At 34.3% G+C, this 16,506-nt stretch overlaps 2 protein-coding genes across 3 annotated transcripts in view; one reads left to right on the forward strand and one right to left on the reverse strand.

Annotated features, from left to right (window-relative positions):
• The window catches only part of LOC145283568 (uncharacterized), a 138,801-nt gene that overhangs the window by 86,614 nt on the left and 35,681 nt on the right, over positions 1-16,506 (reverse strand). The gene's annotated exons all lie outside the window — the stretch shown is intronic.
• LOC145283567 (equilibrative nucleoside transporter 1-like) overlaps positions 10,407-16,506 on the forward strand; it is a 190,972-nt gene continuing 184,872 nt past the window's right edge. The window contains exon 1 of one of the 2 annotated variants that reach the window (XM_080132474.1): positions 10,407-10,742. The gene's annotated coding sequence lies outside the window, so the exon portion shown is untranslated. The remainder of the gene's footprint in view (positions 10,743-16,506) is intronic. The other variant, XM_080132471.1, reaches the window with a different exon arrangement.

Genomic DNA, 16,506 nt, shown 5'->3' on the forward strand with positions numbered 1-16,506 from the left:
ATCTTATGTGAAGTTGATGATTTTTCCTTCATAAAACCGTTTCTCATAGGAGAGGCGTTGTTGATCTCCATTTTATCATAATTTCTATAGAAGGTACCCAACTGAGATTCAATTTTGAATTCCTCCTTAAACATATAAATAGGAAATATACTTTCTAGCACGATGCAAAAATTTCGTTTTTGTCAGGTTAATTTTCTATTGGACAAACATTCATTGCACATAATACGTAATTTCCAAATTTGCAACGCATTACTTGGGACTGCTTTCCTGCTGATTACAATTTGGTAATCTGCAAAAAAGTAATTAAACACACTTTATACCATCGATAAATGTTACTACTCACATAGTGTTACTTATTCTTCATTTCAACATTATTTATCCTCGATAAACTTTTAGTTGTTACCCTAAAAACAAATAACACCGAAACCAGATTGGAGAACAACGGTATCTTGTTAAGCGCCGGAACTAAGAAACCTTTACGAATATACGTCTAAGTGGAGAGCACTTCAGCTCTTTAAAAACTGGCGAATAAAAGTTATGGATTTGAAATCAATGACCTCTGTCAATCACGTTTCTTTGTCGTGAAGTATTTACACTGTAATTTCCTGAGTCCTAATTTATAAAGAAACTTGTATGGTTAGTCATGAAGGTCGGGGTAAAGTAAATAGAAAAATTAAAGTCCCTCTTCCTTTCTCTATTTTTTTCTCGTTATCAGCCGCCGTCTATCTCTCTCAGGCACTTTTCTGATACACCTTCCCCCCTCTCTCTCTCTCTCTGACTGTATCCCTCTTATTTATCACCTCCTCACACACACACACACACACACACACATATAACTATTTCATTTAATCACATAAATTAATATAAGATTTTATGCGTAAATTTTCAGTATTTACTTCAACAGTGTTCAATGCATAGGTAGAGGTAGGTAGTAAGTTATGAAAATATATATGGCAATTTAAGCTACACAATATTCCGCGTTTCATCCTCGTGAGAATTCGTCAGGCATATACGAAAAGTTGTGCTTATCGCGCATTTTTATATAAACTCATGGTATTGAATTTTCTAGTTAGCTAATCAGCTTATTAGTTGTAACCGCACCCATCCTAATCATTAAGTGGTTTGGCATTACAGGACAAAGGTACAGTTGACCTCAGGTTCACCCTTTCCTTTGTGAGTATATTTTATGGGAAAGGTAGATATCTTTTGTGTGTAGGAAGCTGACCTACTTTCAACCTAAAATCGCATGTTTCTTCTTTCGTCGGATTATATCGATTATCGATTATCGATACACATCGAAGACATTCCGATACAAAAGCTATCTAGAACACTGCCAGGTACTTAAAGTACCTTTGTGAGAGATTTTATAAAAATCGGCCTAGCCGTTTCCGAGTATTTAGGGAACACACTCACATACACACAGACACATAGAGCTCATTTGATATAATAGTAGAGATATATAATATATTGAAAATCACTTGATTTTGTTTTCCAACTTTCTATTTTTGCATTGTGATTGCCTTCTAATATTTGCCTAAATAATGCTTCTGTAAGCAATCGACTCGTCATGTACTAATTTTATGGAGATAGAGATATACAAATAAATATTGGTCTGTATTATAGCACAGAGGCTAAGGCTAATTTGAACGGCAATTTTCTGTATCTTTGTGGTATTGCTGCAAGGAGGGGAGGTATCTCTCTCCTCGAGCGACAATCCAAAGATAAACAAAATTGTTCTCCTTCTAAGATAAGTAGCTATTTTACTTAACTCCCAACCAGAGCCAGATAACAGGTGTCCGGGTACGTTTACACGCCAGCAACAGGTGCAAACATTTGGGTATTACTTCTCTCGGTATTGGAAATTGCGTAAGTAATAAATAGTGTTGAGAAGGTGATACACAAACGGTAAGCAATGTTAAAAATTGTAAGTATAAAGAGAGGAACTGTTTGAGAATACCAAATGCTGAAAATTAGAATGTGGAAATGAGTGTAAGAAAACTCTTGGTAAAGGTACGAATATATCCCCTAACTACGGGGGAAATAACCGAATAGACTAGACTGTCAAGCCCCGCTAGAGCAACAATCGGAATAACGCAGTCCAACCATCTTCGTTAAGGTATTACTGTCCTCATCTAAAGGAGGTTAAACACAAAGTAAAGTGAGGTTTCGAAAAGTAAGTGTAATTGAAGAAGCGAACTTTGACCTAGAAAAGGCATTAACAACCCATTTGTCACTCACCGACAAAAAGGGGTATTTTTATGGAAAATTATCAAGCAATAAACAAATCCTTCTCTAAAAGAGATTGTAAAACTTGGGAGGCTGGATCTCTTATGACAGAATAGAGTCATACCTCCGGCTTAGAGAAGCAAACCATCGTCTTATTTATTATTGATTATATACTCTAAACACCCGAAATGTAGTCCCACAGGCGTGTGGATACGACCTGGTTCCCATGAACCAACCTCCAGCTACGGGAAAATAGTACTGCCTTGTGGATGCTTTGAGAAACGCAAAGGCTGACGAAGTTAAACCCCGACAAAAATTCGGTTTGGAGTCCCAATAAGCAGATGGCGAAGCACTACAATACCTTTCCAGCAACTCCTGTAGCCACACTGGCACCGACTGTATGGGTAATGCTGAAAGGGAAACCCTGGTGACTGAGCAAACCTAAGTCTTCTTATAACCCAACAATGTCTGCGTATAGAGAGATAACTGCATCTTTGCTGTGCCAGAAAAAAGAGAACTCGCAGGCGATAAACGACAGAGTTCAATTCAGCTAAATCCACCCTCCCTGTCGCTGTCTACAGTGCTAATAAGCTGAAAATCCAGAACTGAACTATACAGACATAACAGACGCTCTAGTGTACCAGCTTAGGTGTATAACGCCATTGTTGGAGAGATAGAAGCTGCCATCATTATCAATATTAACTACCAGGGAATATCATTAGAAACCATAATACAGGGAACCCAGTGATTGAGATTTCCCCCAAGATCTTGGGATTAAAACTTTCACCTTGAGATCAACTATCAGAAGTTAATATAAATTACAGTTGAGAAGATAAAGCCGGTTTGAACAAGCTGCGCGTGCGTGCCCCTCCCCCGCATTTTTTACCTCTTTTGAAACCCTGGATACGCCGAATCCCAGTGTAAATGGAAAACGGTGCAGTTTAAGGCCTTAACACATCTATATTTACATTGACCGCCGTGAAAAACCATTATATAGTCAGACATATCAAGTTTTTGTTGAGAAATATGAAAAAAGAGCCACAAAAGGGGCGTTTTTAGCACTATAAGTCTCCGAGAACGCGACCCTGACTTTATATTAAGAACAAGGGGATCCATTTTTTGGCCAAGTTTCAGACAAATCTAGTGGATAGATAAAAAGTTTTTAGCCATGTTTGGGCATTTTTGACCACTTTTGAGCCCCTGGGGAGGCAATGGAAATTTTCGTAATTTTTTTTTTTTGTGCAGTGCACATCTATTTAATGAAATACAATTTCTGGCAAAATTTCAAATGGACCATTATCTGGCAATCGTCCGGAATAACGGACGCACGAACACAGGGACGCAGGGGCGTGGAGAAGCACGAACGCCACTGGAAACATAGGCCCCTTTCCGATAAATTGGGGGACCAATATCATTAGTTTCGTTTAAAAACATTTCCTTGCTTATGTGTTCAACATGAACGGTGCTTAACTGGTTGCATTTCACGTTTCCGCTATTATCCACCGTTAATTGTTGTATGTAGTTCTCAAAACACAAGTAACAACACGTATGTTTCTCGTTATGTTTCTGTCGATTCGTGAAAACGCGTTGTTTCAGCGATGTCCAGTATGGTCCAGTTGTGTTTGAGATATGGTTGTGCCACTGTGCTGTGTGATCAATTTTCCTTTTACTCTTTTGCATTTGTTTGTGTTGAATTATCGTGTCAATTTAATGATATATTTTATTTTAGCATATATATATATATATATATATATATATATATATATATATATATATATATATGTGTGTGTGTGTGTGTGTGTGTGTTTGAGTGTGTTTGAGTGTGTGTGTGTACACAGTCATTGAACAATGACTGTGTACATTTTATATCTTTACCTAGCTAAAACTAGCTTAATAATGGCGCACATACATTTTTAAGTTTCAGAAACGGTCATTAAAAATTAAAATTTCTCTCAGCGGCAATCTTTCAATGCCTTTTACTACCTGAAAAATGTATTTTGGGTTTAATTTTTTATCCAATAAAACGAGTATTATAAAATGCGTGTGTTATTTAACTAAGAGTTATCTAATTGTGTATTTATCTGCTTATATGATGGACTATTGTTCTCAGACCCATTCATGTCTATTTAACGGCTTGTAACTCATGTTGTGGTGTTAAAATCAAGAATTTTTTATGCCGAACTCGAGAAGCAATACGGAATGTCAAACTAAACTCTTTATTTATCCATTAATCCATAAGGGGGGTTGTTCTTGCTCCGTTAGCCATGGCCAAGTAGATATCTTTAGTAATTTTTATTTGCTTTTTATTATTAAGTCACCACTAATTAAGAACAATAGCTATTCGAGAATAAGGATCATAAAGATCAGAAAAAACTACGATATGAACTGCGTTTGATAACTTATTGAGTAATTTATAACATGACTGTTTGACGTGGAATTCGAAGACGACCACGTTATTAGCAACAAGGAAGCAGCACCGCGTTAGTGTGTTCCACATAGTGAAAACCCTTTCAAATAAGGTCTGCACGTGGAAATTCATTGCTATTACTATATATTTCAATTAATATACATTGCTACTACTATACATTACTATACATTGCTATTACTATATATTGCAATTACTATACATTACTATTACGATACATTGTTATTACTATATATTTCAATTACTATACATTACTATTACGATACATTGCTATTACTATATATTACAATTACTATACATTACTATTACGATACATTGTTATTACTATATATTTCTATTACTATACATTGCTATTACGATACATTGCTATTACTATATATTTCAATTACTATACATTATTATTACGATACATTGCTATTACTATATATTACAATTACTATACATTACTATTACGATACATTGTTATTACTATATATTTCTATTACTATACATTGCTATTACGATACATTGCTATTACTATATATTTCTATTACTATACATTGCTATTACTATACATTACTATTACGATACATTGTTATTACTATACATTGCTATTACTATACATTACTATTACGATACATTGTTATTACTATACATTGCTATTACGATACATAACTAATATTATACATTACTATTACGATACATAACTAATACTATACATTGCTATTACGATACATAACTAATACTATACATTGCTATTAATATACATTGCTACTACTATACATTGCTATACATTGCTTTTAATATATATTGCTACTACTATACATTACTATACATTGCTATTACAATATATTGCTATTACTATACATTGCTATTACAATACATGGCTATTACTATGCATTAATGTTACTATGCATTACTATTACCATACATTACTATTACTATATATTGCTATTACTATACCTTACTATACATTACTATGAATTGCTATTACTATACATTCTATGACTATACATTACTATTAGTATACATTGTTATTACTATGCATTGCTATTATTATACATTACTATGACTATACATTACTATTACAATACATTGCTATTACCATACATATATATATATATATATATACATTGCTATTGGTATATATTGCTATTACTATACATTGCTAATACTATACATTAATATACATTGCTATTGCTATACATTACTATTACTATACATTGCTATTACTATACATTATTATACATTGCTATTACTCTATATTGCTAATACTATACATTGCTATTACAATGCATTACAATTACGATACATTACTATTGCCATACATTACTATTACTATACAATACTATTACTATACATTGCTACAACTATACATTACTATTACTATATATTACTATTACTACACATTACTATTACTATACATTACTATTACTATACAATACTATTACTATACATTGCTACAACTATACATTGCTATTACTATATATTACTATTAATATACATTGCTATTACTATACATTACTATTAATATACAATATTATTACTATACATTGCTACAACTATACATTACTATTACTATATATTACTATTAATATACATTGCTATTACTGTACATTACTATTACTATGCATTACTATTACTAAACATTGCTATACATTGCTATTACTATATATTACTATTACTATATATTAATGTTACAATACATTAATATTACTATACATTGCTATTACTATACATTACTATACATTGCTATTACTATACATTCTATTACTATACATTGCTATACATTGCTATTACTATACATTGCTTTTACTATACATTAGTATTACTACACATTGCTATTACTATACATTACTATTACTATACATTACTATACATTGCTATTACTATACGTTGTTTTACTATACATTACTCTTACTATGCATTGCTTTTATTATACAATACTATTACTATACATTACTATTACTATATATTACTATTGATATACATTGCTATTACTGTACATTACTGTTACTATACATTACTATTACGATACATTACTATTACTATACATTGCTATTACTATACAATATTATTACTATACAATGCTATTACTGTACATTCTATTACTATGCAATACTATTACTATACAATATTATTACTATACATTACTATTACTATACATTGGTATTACTATTTATTGCTATTACTATATATTTTATTACTATAAATTACTAGTACTATACATTGCTATTAATATACATTACTATTACTATACATTGCTATTACTATACATTACTATTACTATATATTGCTAGTACTATACATTGCTATACAATACTATTATCACTATTACTTACATCAAGTTACCTGAATTGAGTTTTTAGATAAAAGTTTAAGAATAAAGCCGAAATGTTGTTTTCTTTAGGGCGACAAATTTATCGTTCCACTCTATAGTAAATTTTCCCTATAACCTCTTTCCCACAAAAGAGACGTTACGAGCCTCTCTCTGCTGTATCCGTGTTTTCATCGCAAGTGCTCGTCTGAGCTCTAATTTCTGGCTGAATCTTGCCAAACTTTCACACAAAAAAAAAACACTTAACAAGTTACAACCCTTTTCAACAGTTTTTCCCACTCTCGATCTGTGCCTTAATCTAAACGCAGACTCCATGAACAAAGTTTATTTCTTAGCTCTGCCTGCATGAGGAACATTGTTCGCGGACGATTGCAATATGGCAGCCTTCAAGTCTAATGTAGACAAGTTCTTGTTTAGTCGTCCCCTTAAACAATTCAAATTCTACCCAAACTACCCAATTAACGATTACTACACTACCACCTTACCTTCATTAACCCTTATCTACGAGTGGCTTTCAAACCTTAATAAGTGGTGACTCTCTTCTAAAAAAATCCATTTCTTTTCTTTTTTTCAACGCCTTATCTCTTTCTACTTATTCTTTTCTTCCTTTTCCTCCCCTCTCCTCCTTCTACTTTGTCTTTTCCCCTTTTTGTCATTATCTTCTTTTTTCCTTGTCTCTATCCTTCTCCTTTCTTTCATCTGTATTATTTGTATTTTCATTTTCCCTCTCTCTGTTTTCTATCTCCCTTCTCCCTCATATTTTCTTTTCTTCTATTCTTCTCCCCCCTTCTTTCTCTCTTTCTTATTCTCTGTTTAACAGCGCTTGTATTTCTTAACATTTTACTGTTATTCTAAAAAGGAAAAAAAGAAAACAAACAAACCAAAAAACAATTTTCTCTCAAATCTATAACTTCTATTTACCAGTTTTAAAGTGCTAACACACACTTAAGTCAACGTTTATCAATTACTAGCCTGGGTGCCAGCGTTGCTCGGGTATTTGAAGGTCTGTGTTGAACAAAAAAAAAAAATGATAGTAGGCAGGCAGGCTTGAACTCGTACCGCAAAGGAGGAAAAGAACGTGACCCCCTCCAAAAAAAAAAAAAAAAAAAAAAAATATGACGTCGTTGCCGTTACGTCCATCACCAAACCGGCATTTAAACAGACAGGTGAGAGATATATTATGGATGGCGCTTAACAAGATGTACTTGTTCTCTAACTGTTGTAGATATTCCCTTTTAAAGTTCGAATAGCTAATCGCCAAGTTGTTGGGATTCTGGAAGTGTCAATAAGGAAAATACAGAGACGGAAATGAGGTAGAAAAGGTAGAATATAAAAAAAAAAACATATACAAAAACACCCGTCGTAATAAGTACCGCCAAGATTATGGACTACATTGACCGATATTTACGTTTCTCCCATAACTAGAGGATGTGACACAAGGTCGGAAGATGGGAAAATGAGTAAATGCACCCAGAGAAGCACTTCTGCTATGGAAAATGCTTGAGCAGCCCCGTCGGCATTCCCAGGCAAGGGCACCACAGTCAACACGCGATAAACTTGTCTCTCCCGAATTCTGAGTTCGAGATTATTCTGAGTTCGGGATATTGTATTTTTTTATTACTTTTAGTGGTCATCAGACATAAAGGACAAGTGGCACTCGAGGATAAAAATTAATAAAGTGGAAATAATTGCTATCTGAAAAATGACCAACACTATTGGACTAATCACATTGTTCAATTGTATGAAGTGCGTTTGATTATTTATGTGGAGTTCAATGACGCTTTATTTAAGAAATGGCACAAACATGAAAAACTAAATAAGAAAAACGAAAAAATACAAAATGATTAAAAGAAAATTATCTTACTTTTTAGAATGGAATACATGCGTTGTTAGGTAGAGAAAGGGAAAGGAGGGAAGGGAGGTGTAGGGACGAATAGAAGAAGAGAAAAGAGATATAGAGAGGAGGAGGGAAGATAGAAAAAGAGAAAATGAAGGCAAAAAGAAAGAACGGGGGAATGCGCTGGGAGAGAAAAAATATGAAGCAAATGAATAAAGAAAAGAACGAAAAACGAGGCAGAAAAGAATGTAGAAAAGGATGAAGAGAATGAAGGGAATAGAAAGAAAACGTTGAAATAAGAGAGGAAAAGTGGAGACAGAAAGCGAAATGAAAAAAAAGTAATGGCGAAAGGAAAAGAGAAGAAGAAGAGGGAGAAGAAAGAAAGAAATGAATAAAAAAGAAAAGAAGGAAAAGAGACAGAAAGAGCAGACTGAAATGAAAAACCGGGGTTGTTGGAGAAGGGGTGTACAAACGATTAATGAAAAAAAGAAAAGAAAAGAAGAAATTTTGATATGGAAATGAAAAACGAATCAAAGAATAAAATATTGTTTATGTTTATTTACAAAAGAAATGGCATTTAATAAATAACACGCGATGGAGTGGAATAGAGACAGTTGGAGAGAGAGAGAGAGAGAGAGAGAAAGAGAGAGAGAGAGAGAGAGAGAGAGAGAGAGGGCGCTGATGCACGGGAGAGGGTAAGAAGGAGAGGAATATGAGAAAGAGAGAGAGAGATAAAGAGAGAGAGGTAGAGACCACGCTTTATAGAGGAATAGAAAGAAAAAGACAAATAGAGAGAGAGAGAGAGAGGGGGGGGTAAGGAAGAAAGATAGAGAGAAGTAGGAGAAAGAAAGGGGGTTATCAGAAACACAGATATGTGCGCACGACAGGAAGAGACAACGAATGAGGGTGCTTCATGCTCGAGAGAGGGTTAGAAAGTGGAAATATAAAAAAGAGAGACTGGGATGAGAGAGAGGGAAAAACAGAGATAGTGCCCGCGTTTACGTCCGAAAGAGGAGAGAAAGAGGAAGAGATAAAGTGAGAGGGAAGGAGGCGCTAGTGCAAAAAGGTCGAAGAAATAGAGGAATATAAAAGAAAGAGAGAGAGAGAAGAGTAGAAAGAGGAAGAGAGAGTGAGAAAAGAGAGGTAGTCCGCGCTCACACCTAGGAGAGAGAGAGAGAGAGAGAGAGAGAGAGAGGGGGAGATACAGAGAAGGAGAGAGAGAGTGGCTCACGCTCGAGTGCGAAGAAGAGTGATATGAAAGAGATAAGAGAGAAAAGAGGTAAAGAATACGCTGTCGCCTGAAAGAGGAGAAGAGAGAGAGAGAGAGAGAGAGAGAGAGAGAGAGAGAGAGAGAGAGAGAGAGAGAGAGAGTATGAAAGAGAGGGCACTTGCGTGCGAAAGGGGATAAAGAAGGAGAGCAATATAGGAGAAATAGAAAGAGAGAGAAAGAAAAACGAGAGAGGTCCGTGCTTACGCCTAAAAGAGGAATGGAATGAGAGAGAGAGAGAGAGAGAGAGAGAGAGAGAGAGAGAGAGAGAGAGAGAGAGAGAAAGAAAAAAGAGAGAGAGAGAGAGAGAGAGAGAGAGGGGGGATTAAAGGGAGTGAAAAGAAGGGGGAGGGAGATAACCTCTGTACAATTCAATGGTTTTTGTTTTTGTTTGCCGTTGTTTATTTTCTGCTTTATTTTTGGCCGCACGAAAAGAAATCGCCGACGCTGCAAAATCGAAGCAAATGCTCTAAAAAGTTCGATCGTCGCGTCTCATAAAAAAATCATCCTCAAATATCGATCGAAAATTTTCTGTTCCCACCCCAGGTAATAAGATGGATAGATGAATCGAACACTTAAAATACAAAAGAAGAAGAATTACTAAAATCTAAAAAAATCTGACACGCATTACGAACGAAGAAAGAAAAGGACGGAAAACACAAAATAAAAAGTAAGTCATCCAACATTATTTCAGATTCACTTTTTCTACTCAGCATTGTCGGGGATTCGTTTTACTTTAATTTTTGGTAACTTACATAGAATTTAACCAACACCAGACCGACGTTTGCCGAATCAAAGCTAAATGTTAGATCTAACATTGCGGCGATGGGACAGAGGTTAGGGCTTAATTGACAGTGTGGAATCTATTAGATTAGAAACTCATTCTTGGGCCCTATCGAGAGAGAGAGAGAGAGAGAGAGAGAGAGAGAGAGAGAGAGAGAGAGAGAGAGAGAGAGATTTGGTTGATGTATCACGCCATGTGACATCAATATTCCATGCATGGACGAATGGTGGCTTTGTAGAGATATAGATACGTTTAAGTGTGAATATATTTCTAACACGATAGGAGGAGGCCACATTATTTGCAAATGCCTTGGTATTGTTTTAATTAATGTTACCTGTGAATGTTAGGCTAAGGAGTTTGAACGATGAACTTTAGAAAATAGTTTAGTATAATTGTACACATGCTGACGCAACAGAACTACCATCACATAGAGAAAAATTCTGTTCTCAATCACGTGGCGAAGCAGCCCGGTGAGAGTATAAGTTTCGTTTCGAAATAGTTCCCCTTCTATAAATCTATTAAAAATAAATAAACGTGTACTAAGAATTTCAAAGTCAGATACGCCTTTCTACTCGACAGTTTAAATGCTTTAAAATTCCTTTCAACTGTTATGAAGTAATCAATTCCCTTTTTCCTTTCCATATTAGGAACAGATTAAAATGGTTTGTTTCCGAATAAAGCGAAATTTATTCTTGTTGCATTAAAAAAATACATGATTTTGCTTTACCAATAAATTTTAAAATGTTAATTATATTATTTTTGCTTTCTATTAAATAATCGATTAATAATAATAAAATAACGTTTAAGTCACGCAAAAGCAGGAAAAACACATACATACTATCACACGAGAAGTTTGGATTATTGGATTATTTGAAGTATTTGCTTTACTAATCTTAATTGTTCTCCTCTTTAATGTTATTCGCACAACGTTTCGTTTGATGAAACCTCCGACCTTCTTCAGGTGAATTTTATCGAACTCGGAAATTTTTCTGTCGAACTCGGGAATCTTTCTATCGAATTCTGATATCTGCATGTAATTTCGAACCAAAACCTTAATTTAATCTACGCGATTAGCATGCTCTCATTCCGTTAGTTATGACTTGGTAGAACTCCTAAGTAGTTTGCAGATGTATTTTGAGTATCGGCCGCACTGCAGATTAGAGAGTCAACCCCCAGAAAAATATAACACAATTGAATTGTACTTTATCCACTATAATTCCAAGGAATGAGATCGTGTTATCCTCATTAATTAAGTAAAGGGTTCCGTTCGAAATTCCATACAATTTTCCGAGTTCGTCAAGATGCTCCTAAAGAAAGTCGGAGATTACATCGACCGAAACATTGTGCGAATTACAACTAAGATGAGAACAGTAGTCCGAAGAATACAAATAATACGATTTATCAGTCCTCATCTAAAAAATTCAGAACAATACAACAATTCTATTAACTAGAGATAATCGAGAAAAAAAATGGACGACATTTGTTTACTTCGTGACCGAATTGTATTTGAAATGATGTTTAAACTTTTAACCTGTTATCTAGAAAGTTGTCTATTGTTAATAATGAGTCACCACCTATAAGGGCTAAAAGCCATTCGAGGATAAAAGTTAATGAGATGAATGAATTGTCTATTTAATGATGATGAATATTATAAGAGGATTTAAATAGTGAATGTAATTAATACAATTTGATTACCGCTGAGGACGGTTTATGACAATTATTTAGTGACATTGATTTTGAGAATTACCATGTTATAGTCCTCAGGGAAGCATAAATAAACCCTTTTGCCAAGCTATGGTTATTGAAACGAGAACAGTCTATTTCTATGGACTAAATAAAGGGAGAAGCTAGAAATTCCATACAAGCTCCAGAGTTTGACCCGAGGTCTCCTAATCTCCAAAAAAGTACCCGAAGAAGATCGGAGACCAGATCGGCGGAAACATTATGAATGTAATAACCAAAATGAGAATAGTATTCCGATTAATCCAAATCGCAATTAATCAATTCTCATCTAAAAAAAAAAAATCGAAACAAAATTGACCAACAGATTACAAAAACATTCGTCCATGTATAAATTAAAGTTTGAAATTAAGAAGTATTATGGTTCATATGTGGCCCTAAATTAGATGAAGCCTACAACCTTCTTCAGGTGTATCTTGTCGAACTTGGGAATCTTTCCGTCGAACTTGGGAATTTGCACGAAATTTCGAACAGAAACTCTTTATTTAATTAACGAGGAGTAGCCCTGACTTAGAAGAAGTCCTAATGATATTTAGCGAAAGATTTCCGAATCCGACAAAAAAGATTCGCCAACATGTACCTTAAGAATATCGGAGGTTACATCGACCGAAACATTGTGAAAATAACACTCGAGATTAGAACAGTAATCTGAAGAATTCAAATAATACGAATAGAAATAATTTTCACCTGGGTAATTTTGGTAATTTAGGTAATTTGGAGGAAAATATAAATAATGATTATCATAGTTTTATTTGATATCTTTCAATGTTGAAGGGATTTACTGTGTATAAGCGTAGTTGTATTTTATCAATTAGAAAACGACAACAAGGTTAATTGATCTTTATGATATTTGAAGTTGGTTCATGTGATTTTGTTTCAGCATAAAAAATGGAAATTAACTCCCCATTAAAAAGCTAGTTAGACATTGAAAGGAATAAACGAAAACTAGAACGTCGAGTGCTCAATGAAAACACTTTTTTTTATTACTAATTTGAACTGATTACTAAGTGCATGTGTCTTCTCTATATTAATAAAACGAATGCCAGGAAAACAACAATTTTTATGCAATCCTTTCACACTCATCATTTGCAACAAATGCTTCAACGTGTTTTACGCGTGAATACGCACACTCTGTTACCGTTCAATAAATATTACAATTTATCGTCTTTGACTCACTCTCCTAAATACGTAATCCCACATAGGTATTAGCAAATATTTCGCTCTTATTATTAACTAGCCTGGATGGCCGGCGTTGCTCGGGTGTTTGGAGGTGTGTGTTGAGCCCCCTCCCAAAAAATGGTAGTAGGCAGGCAGGCTCGAACCCGTACTGCGAAGGAGGAAAAGAATTACAAAAAAGTGACGTCTTTGCTGTTGCGCCCATCGCCAAATCGGAAGTGGAAAAAGTTTAAATTAAGGCTAGTCAATCGAAAAGAGGGGATAACTTTCGAAAATATCGGAGAAAAAAGCGACCCCTCCCTTTGTGTTTCAGAAAAATAAATTTTTTTTTCATCTGACGTCGTTTGTTGCAGATTTCAAGTCGCCTGCTTTTCTGATTGATAATTTTTTTGTTAACAATTAAATCCATGTGTTTATTATATTTAAAACTAATTTTGTTGTTGCTGTTGTTTCTATTCGCTTGCTTTTTCACGAGAGAACAAGGTCAGTATTTAATGCGTGAGTGAATCTAGTTCTTTAAAAGGGCGACACTATGGATTGGAACAGAAACTTAAATTGCTAAAGTCTAGAAAGATTTTCCACTCACTGAACGAGGACAAAAACAAAATACATCAGGCCAAGATACACGTTGCGAGTTATGATAACGATGCTGCTGCTGATGATGCTGATGATTTATGATGACGGTAACACTTTTAATAAAATATACCTCCTTTACACTTTCTAACGTATCAAATTAGACCCTTTTTCAAATATTCATTGTTCTTGTCTTTTTTTTCTCGTTAATAATACTGGTGCTACCAGATCCGGCAGAAATACGTCGGCAAGTTGAAATTAACATTTTGCCTTTTAACTTGCCGACATATTTCTGTACGCGTTATTCATCCATTCAAACAAAGATTTTTCTCATTATAAACCATTCCATGTCAATGATTACTATTTCTGTAAATTTCAGTGTTATGTGACCAGTAGTTTCAGAGTTTATCGGTTAAATATTTACAACGACCTACACACATACATACATCTACTGTTTTATTTAGATAGGTTAAATCAAGTACGTTTTAGGCGTTTTGATATAAATAGTGTTGGGATAAATAAATAAAAAAAAGAAAAAACTTCGCATTTATTTCTTTAGATTATACTTCTACATCATTAATTTTGTAATACTGGAAATCTAATAGGCTTAATCTATATAATAATGAAACCTGATGTCTCTTCGTTGCTTGTCTCTGTGCGTATTTTGTTTTATTTATTAACTAACAAGAACGCAAGATATTCTGATAATCATCATATCTTATGAATCTGAAGATCAATTTGTTGGCATTGATTTCCCCGATATTTTTCTAGTCAGAATTCTTTCCACAAAGCCATCAGAGATTACAGGAAGGGACCACGTGAAGGTTGCCAACATCCTAAGTGAAAGTGATTTTTGTAGAACGAACTGGATTCGAACTTGGAACACCCAGGTCGCCATTCCATGTTGTTAATCATTAGACTACCGTCCTATCTCAAAATTATGATGAAGACAGGAGACTTTTAATAACCTCAGGTTACTGCTACCAGATAAGACTCTCTGAAAATTATGACTTCCTGACATAAAATGTATCAAACATTGATGTTATTGTTTTTTTTGTCCCCTATGAAAAACACAATCATGCTCTTCGAAAGAAAAACAACAAAAACAACTATTTTCGTTGACAAAACAACCAACTCAAATATCATGTATAAATATCTGAAGATATAAAAAAACTTGAAACATGAAATCATTTTTATCCAAAATAATTGAATTCGGTATAAAATAACTCGAAAAGAGTTGGTATGCCGCATAACAAAACAAGTAACAATTATCCTACTGATTTTTGTCTTGGAAACACAGGGTTTAATGGTAGGAAGAAAACAGTCACCAGGAATGGAGTTCCAAAACCTTGCAGTTCTTGAAAAGAAGTTACTGACATAAAAGAAAAGCTGTATTACAATTCGGAATTAAAACAGCGAATTTGTATTGATAACTAGATCAACGAGTAAAACGTGATGATACAAAGAGAACAGGGAATAGAACAGATAATTGTGAAGAACACATGTCATAATAGTATTCATAGAAAAGACTGTGTTTAGCAACATCACGTCCGTAAGAAAGAGGTTGTAGTTAAAAAGAAAGGGTGGGTGGGGATCAAATTACTGATATGTTTCTGCACTTTATTTAAAACTCTGAAATGGTACAGAGATTCATCTGCATAAATATGACAGCAAAATTCCATAGTAGATTTGTAGAGATAGAGAATAGGCCCAGGTGTGAGAAAGTGTTTGGAGCAGTAGAGACAATCGATTTTATGATAGGCAGAAAGAGCGATGGATCTAATATATAAACTCCAATAAAGATTTGATGAGAAAGAAAAACCAAGAAGTTTCAGAATCGATTTCTGCCCAAGAGCAGAGCCATCCATAACAAACTCCGGAAGGAAAGGGACACGTCTATGATTGAAAAACATGAACTGAGTATTATCAGGATTAAATAAAACAAATGTAGTTGCTAGTAAAACTTTCTTCTTAGTTATTCCTAAAGAAGTTTTAGAATCGATTTGTTTTTGTCATTCACGCCAACTATCAATTAAGAGAGAGAGAGAGAGAGAGAGAGAGAGAGAGAGAGAGAGAGAGAGAGAGAGAGAGAGAGAGAGAGAACGACAGAGATAAGATGGCGAAAGAGAGGAAAAGATAGAGAAAGAGAGAGGAGAGAGAG

Source organism: Euprymna scolopes, chromosome 8 (assembly GCF_053919585.1).
Source record: "Euprymna scolopes isolate OS-2025 chromosome 8, ASM5391958v1, whole genome shotgun sequence".
Classification (NCBI taxonomy): Eukaryota; Metazoa; Mollusca; class Cephalopoda; order Sepiida; family Sepiolidae; genus Euprymna; species Euprymna scolopes.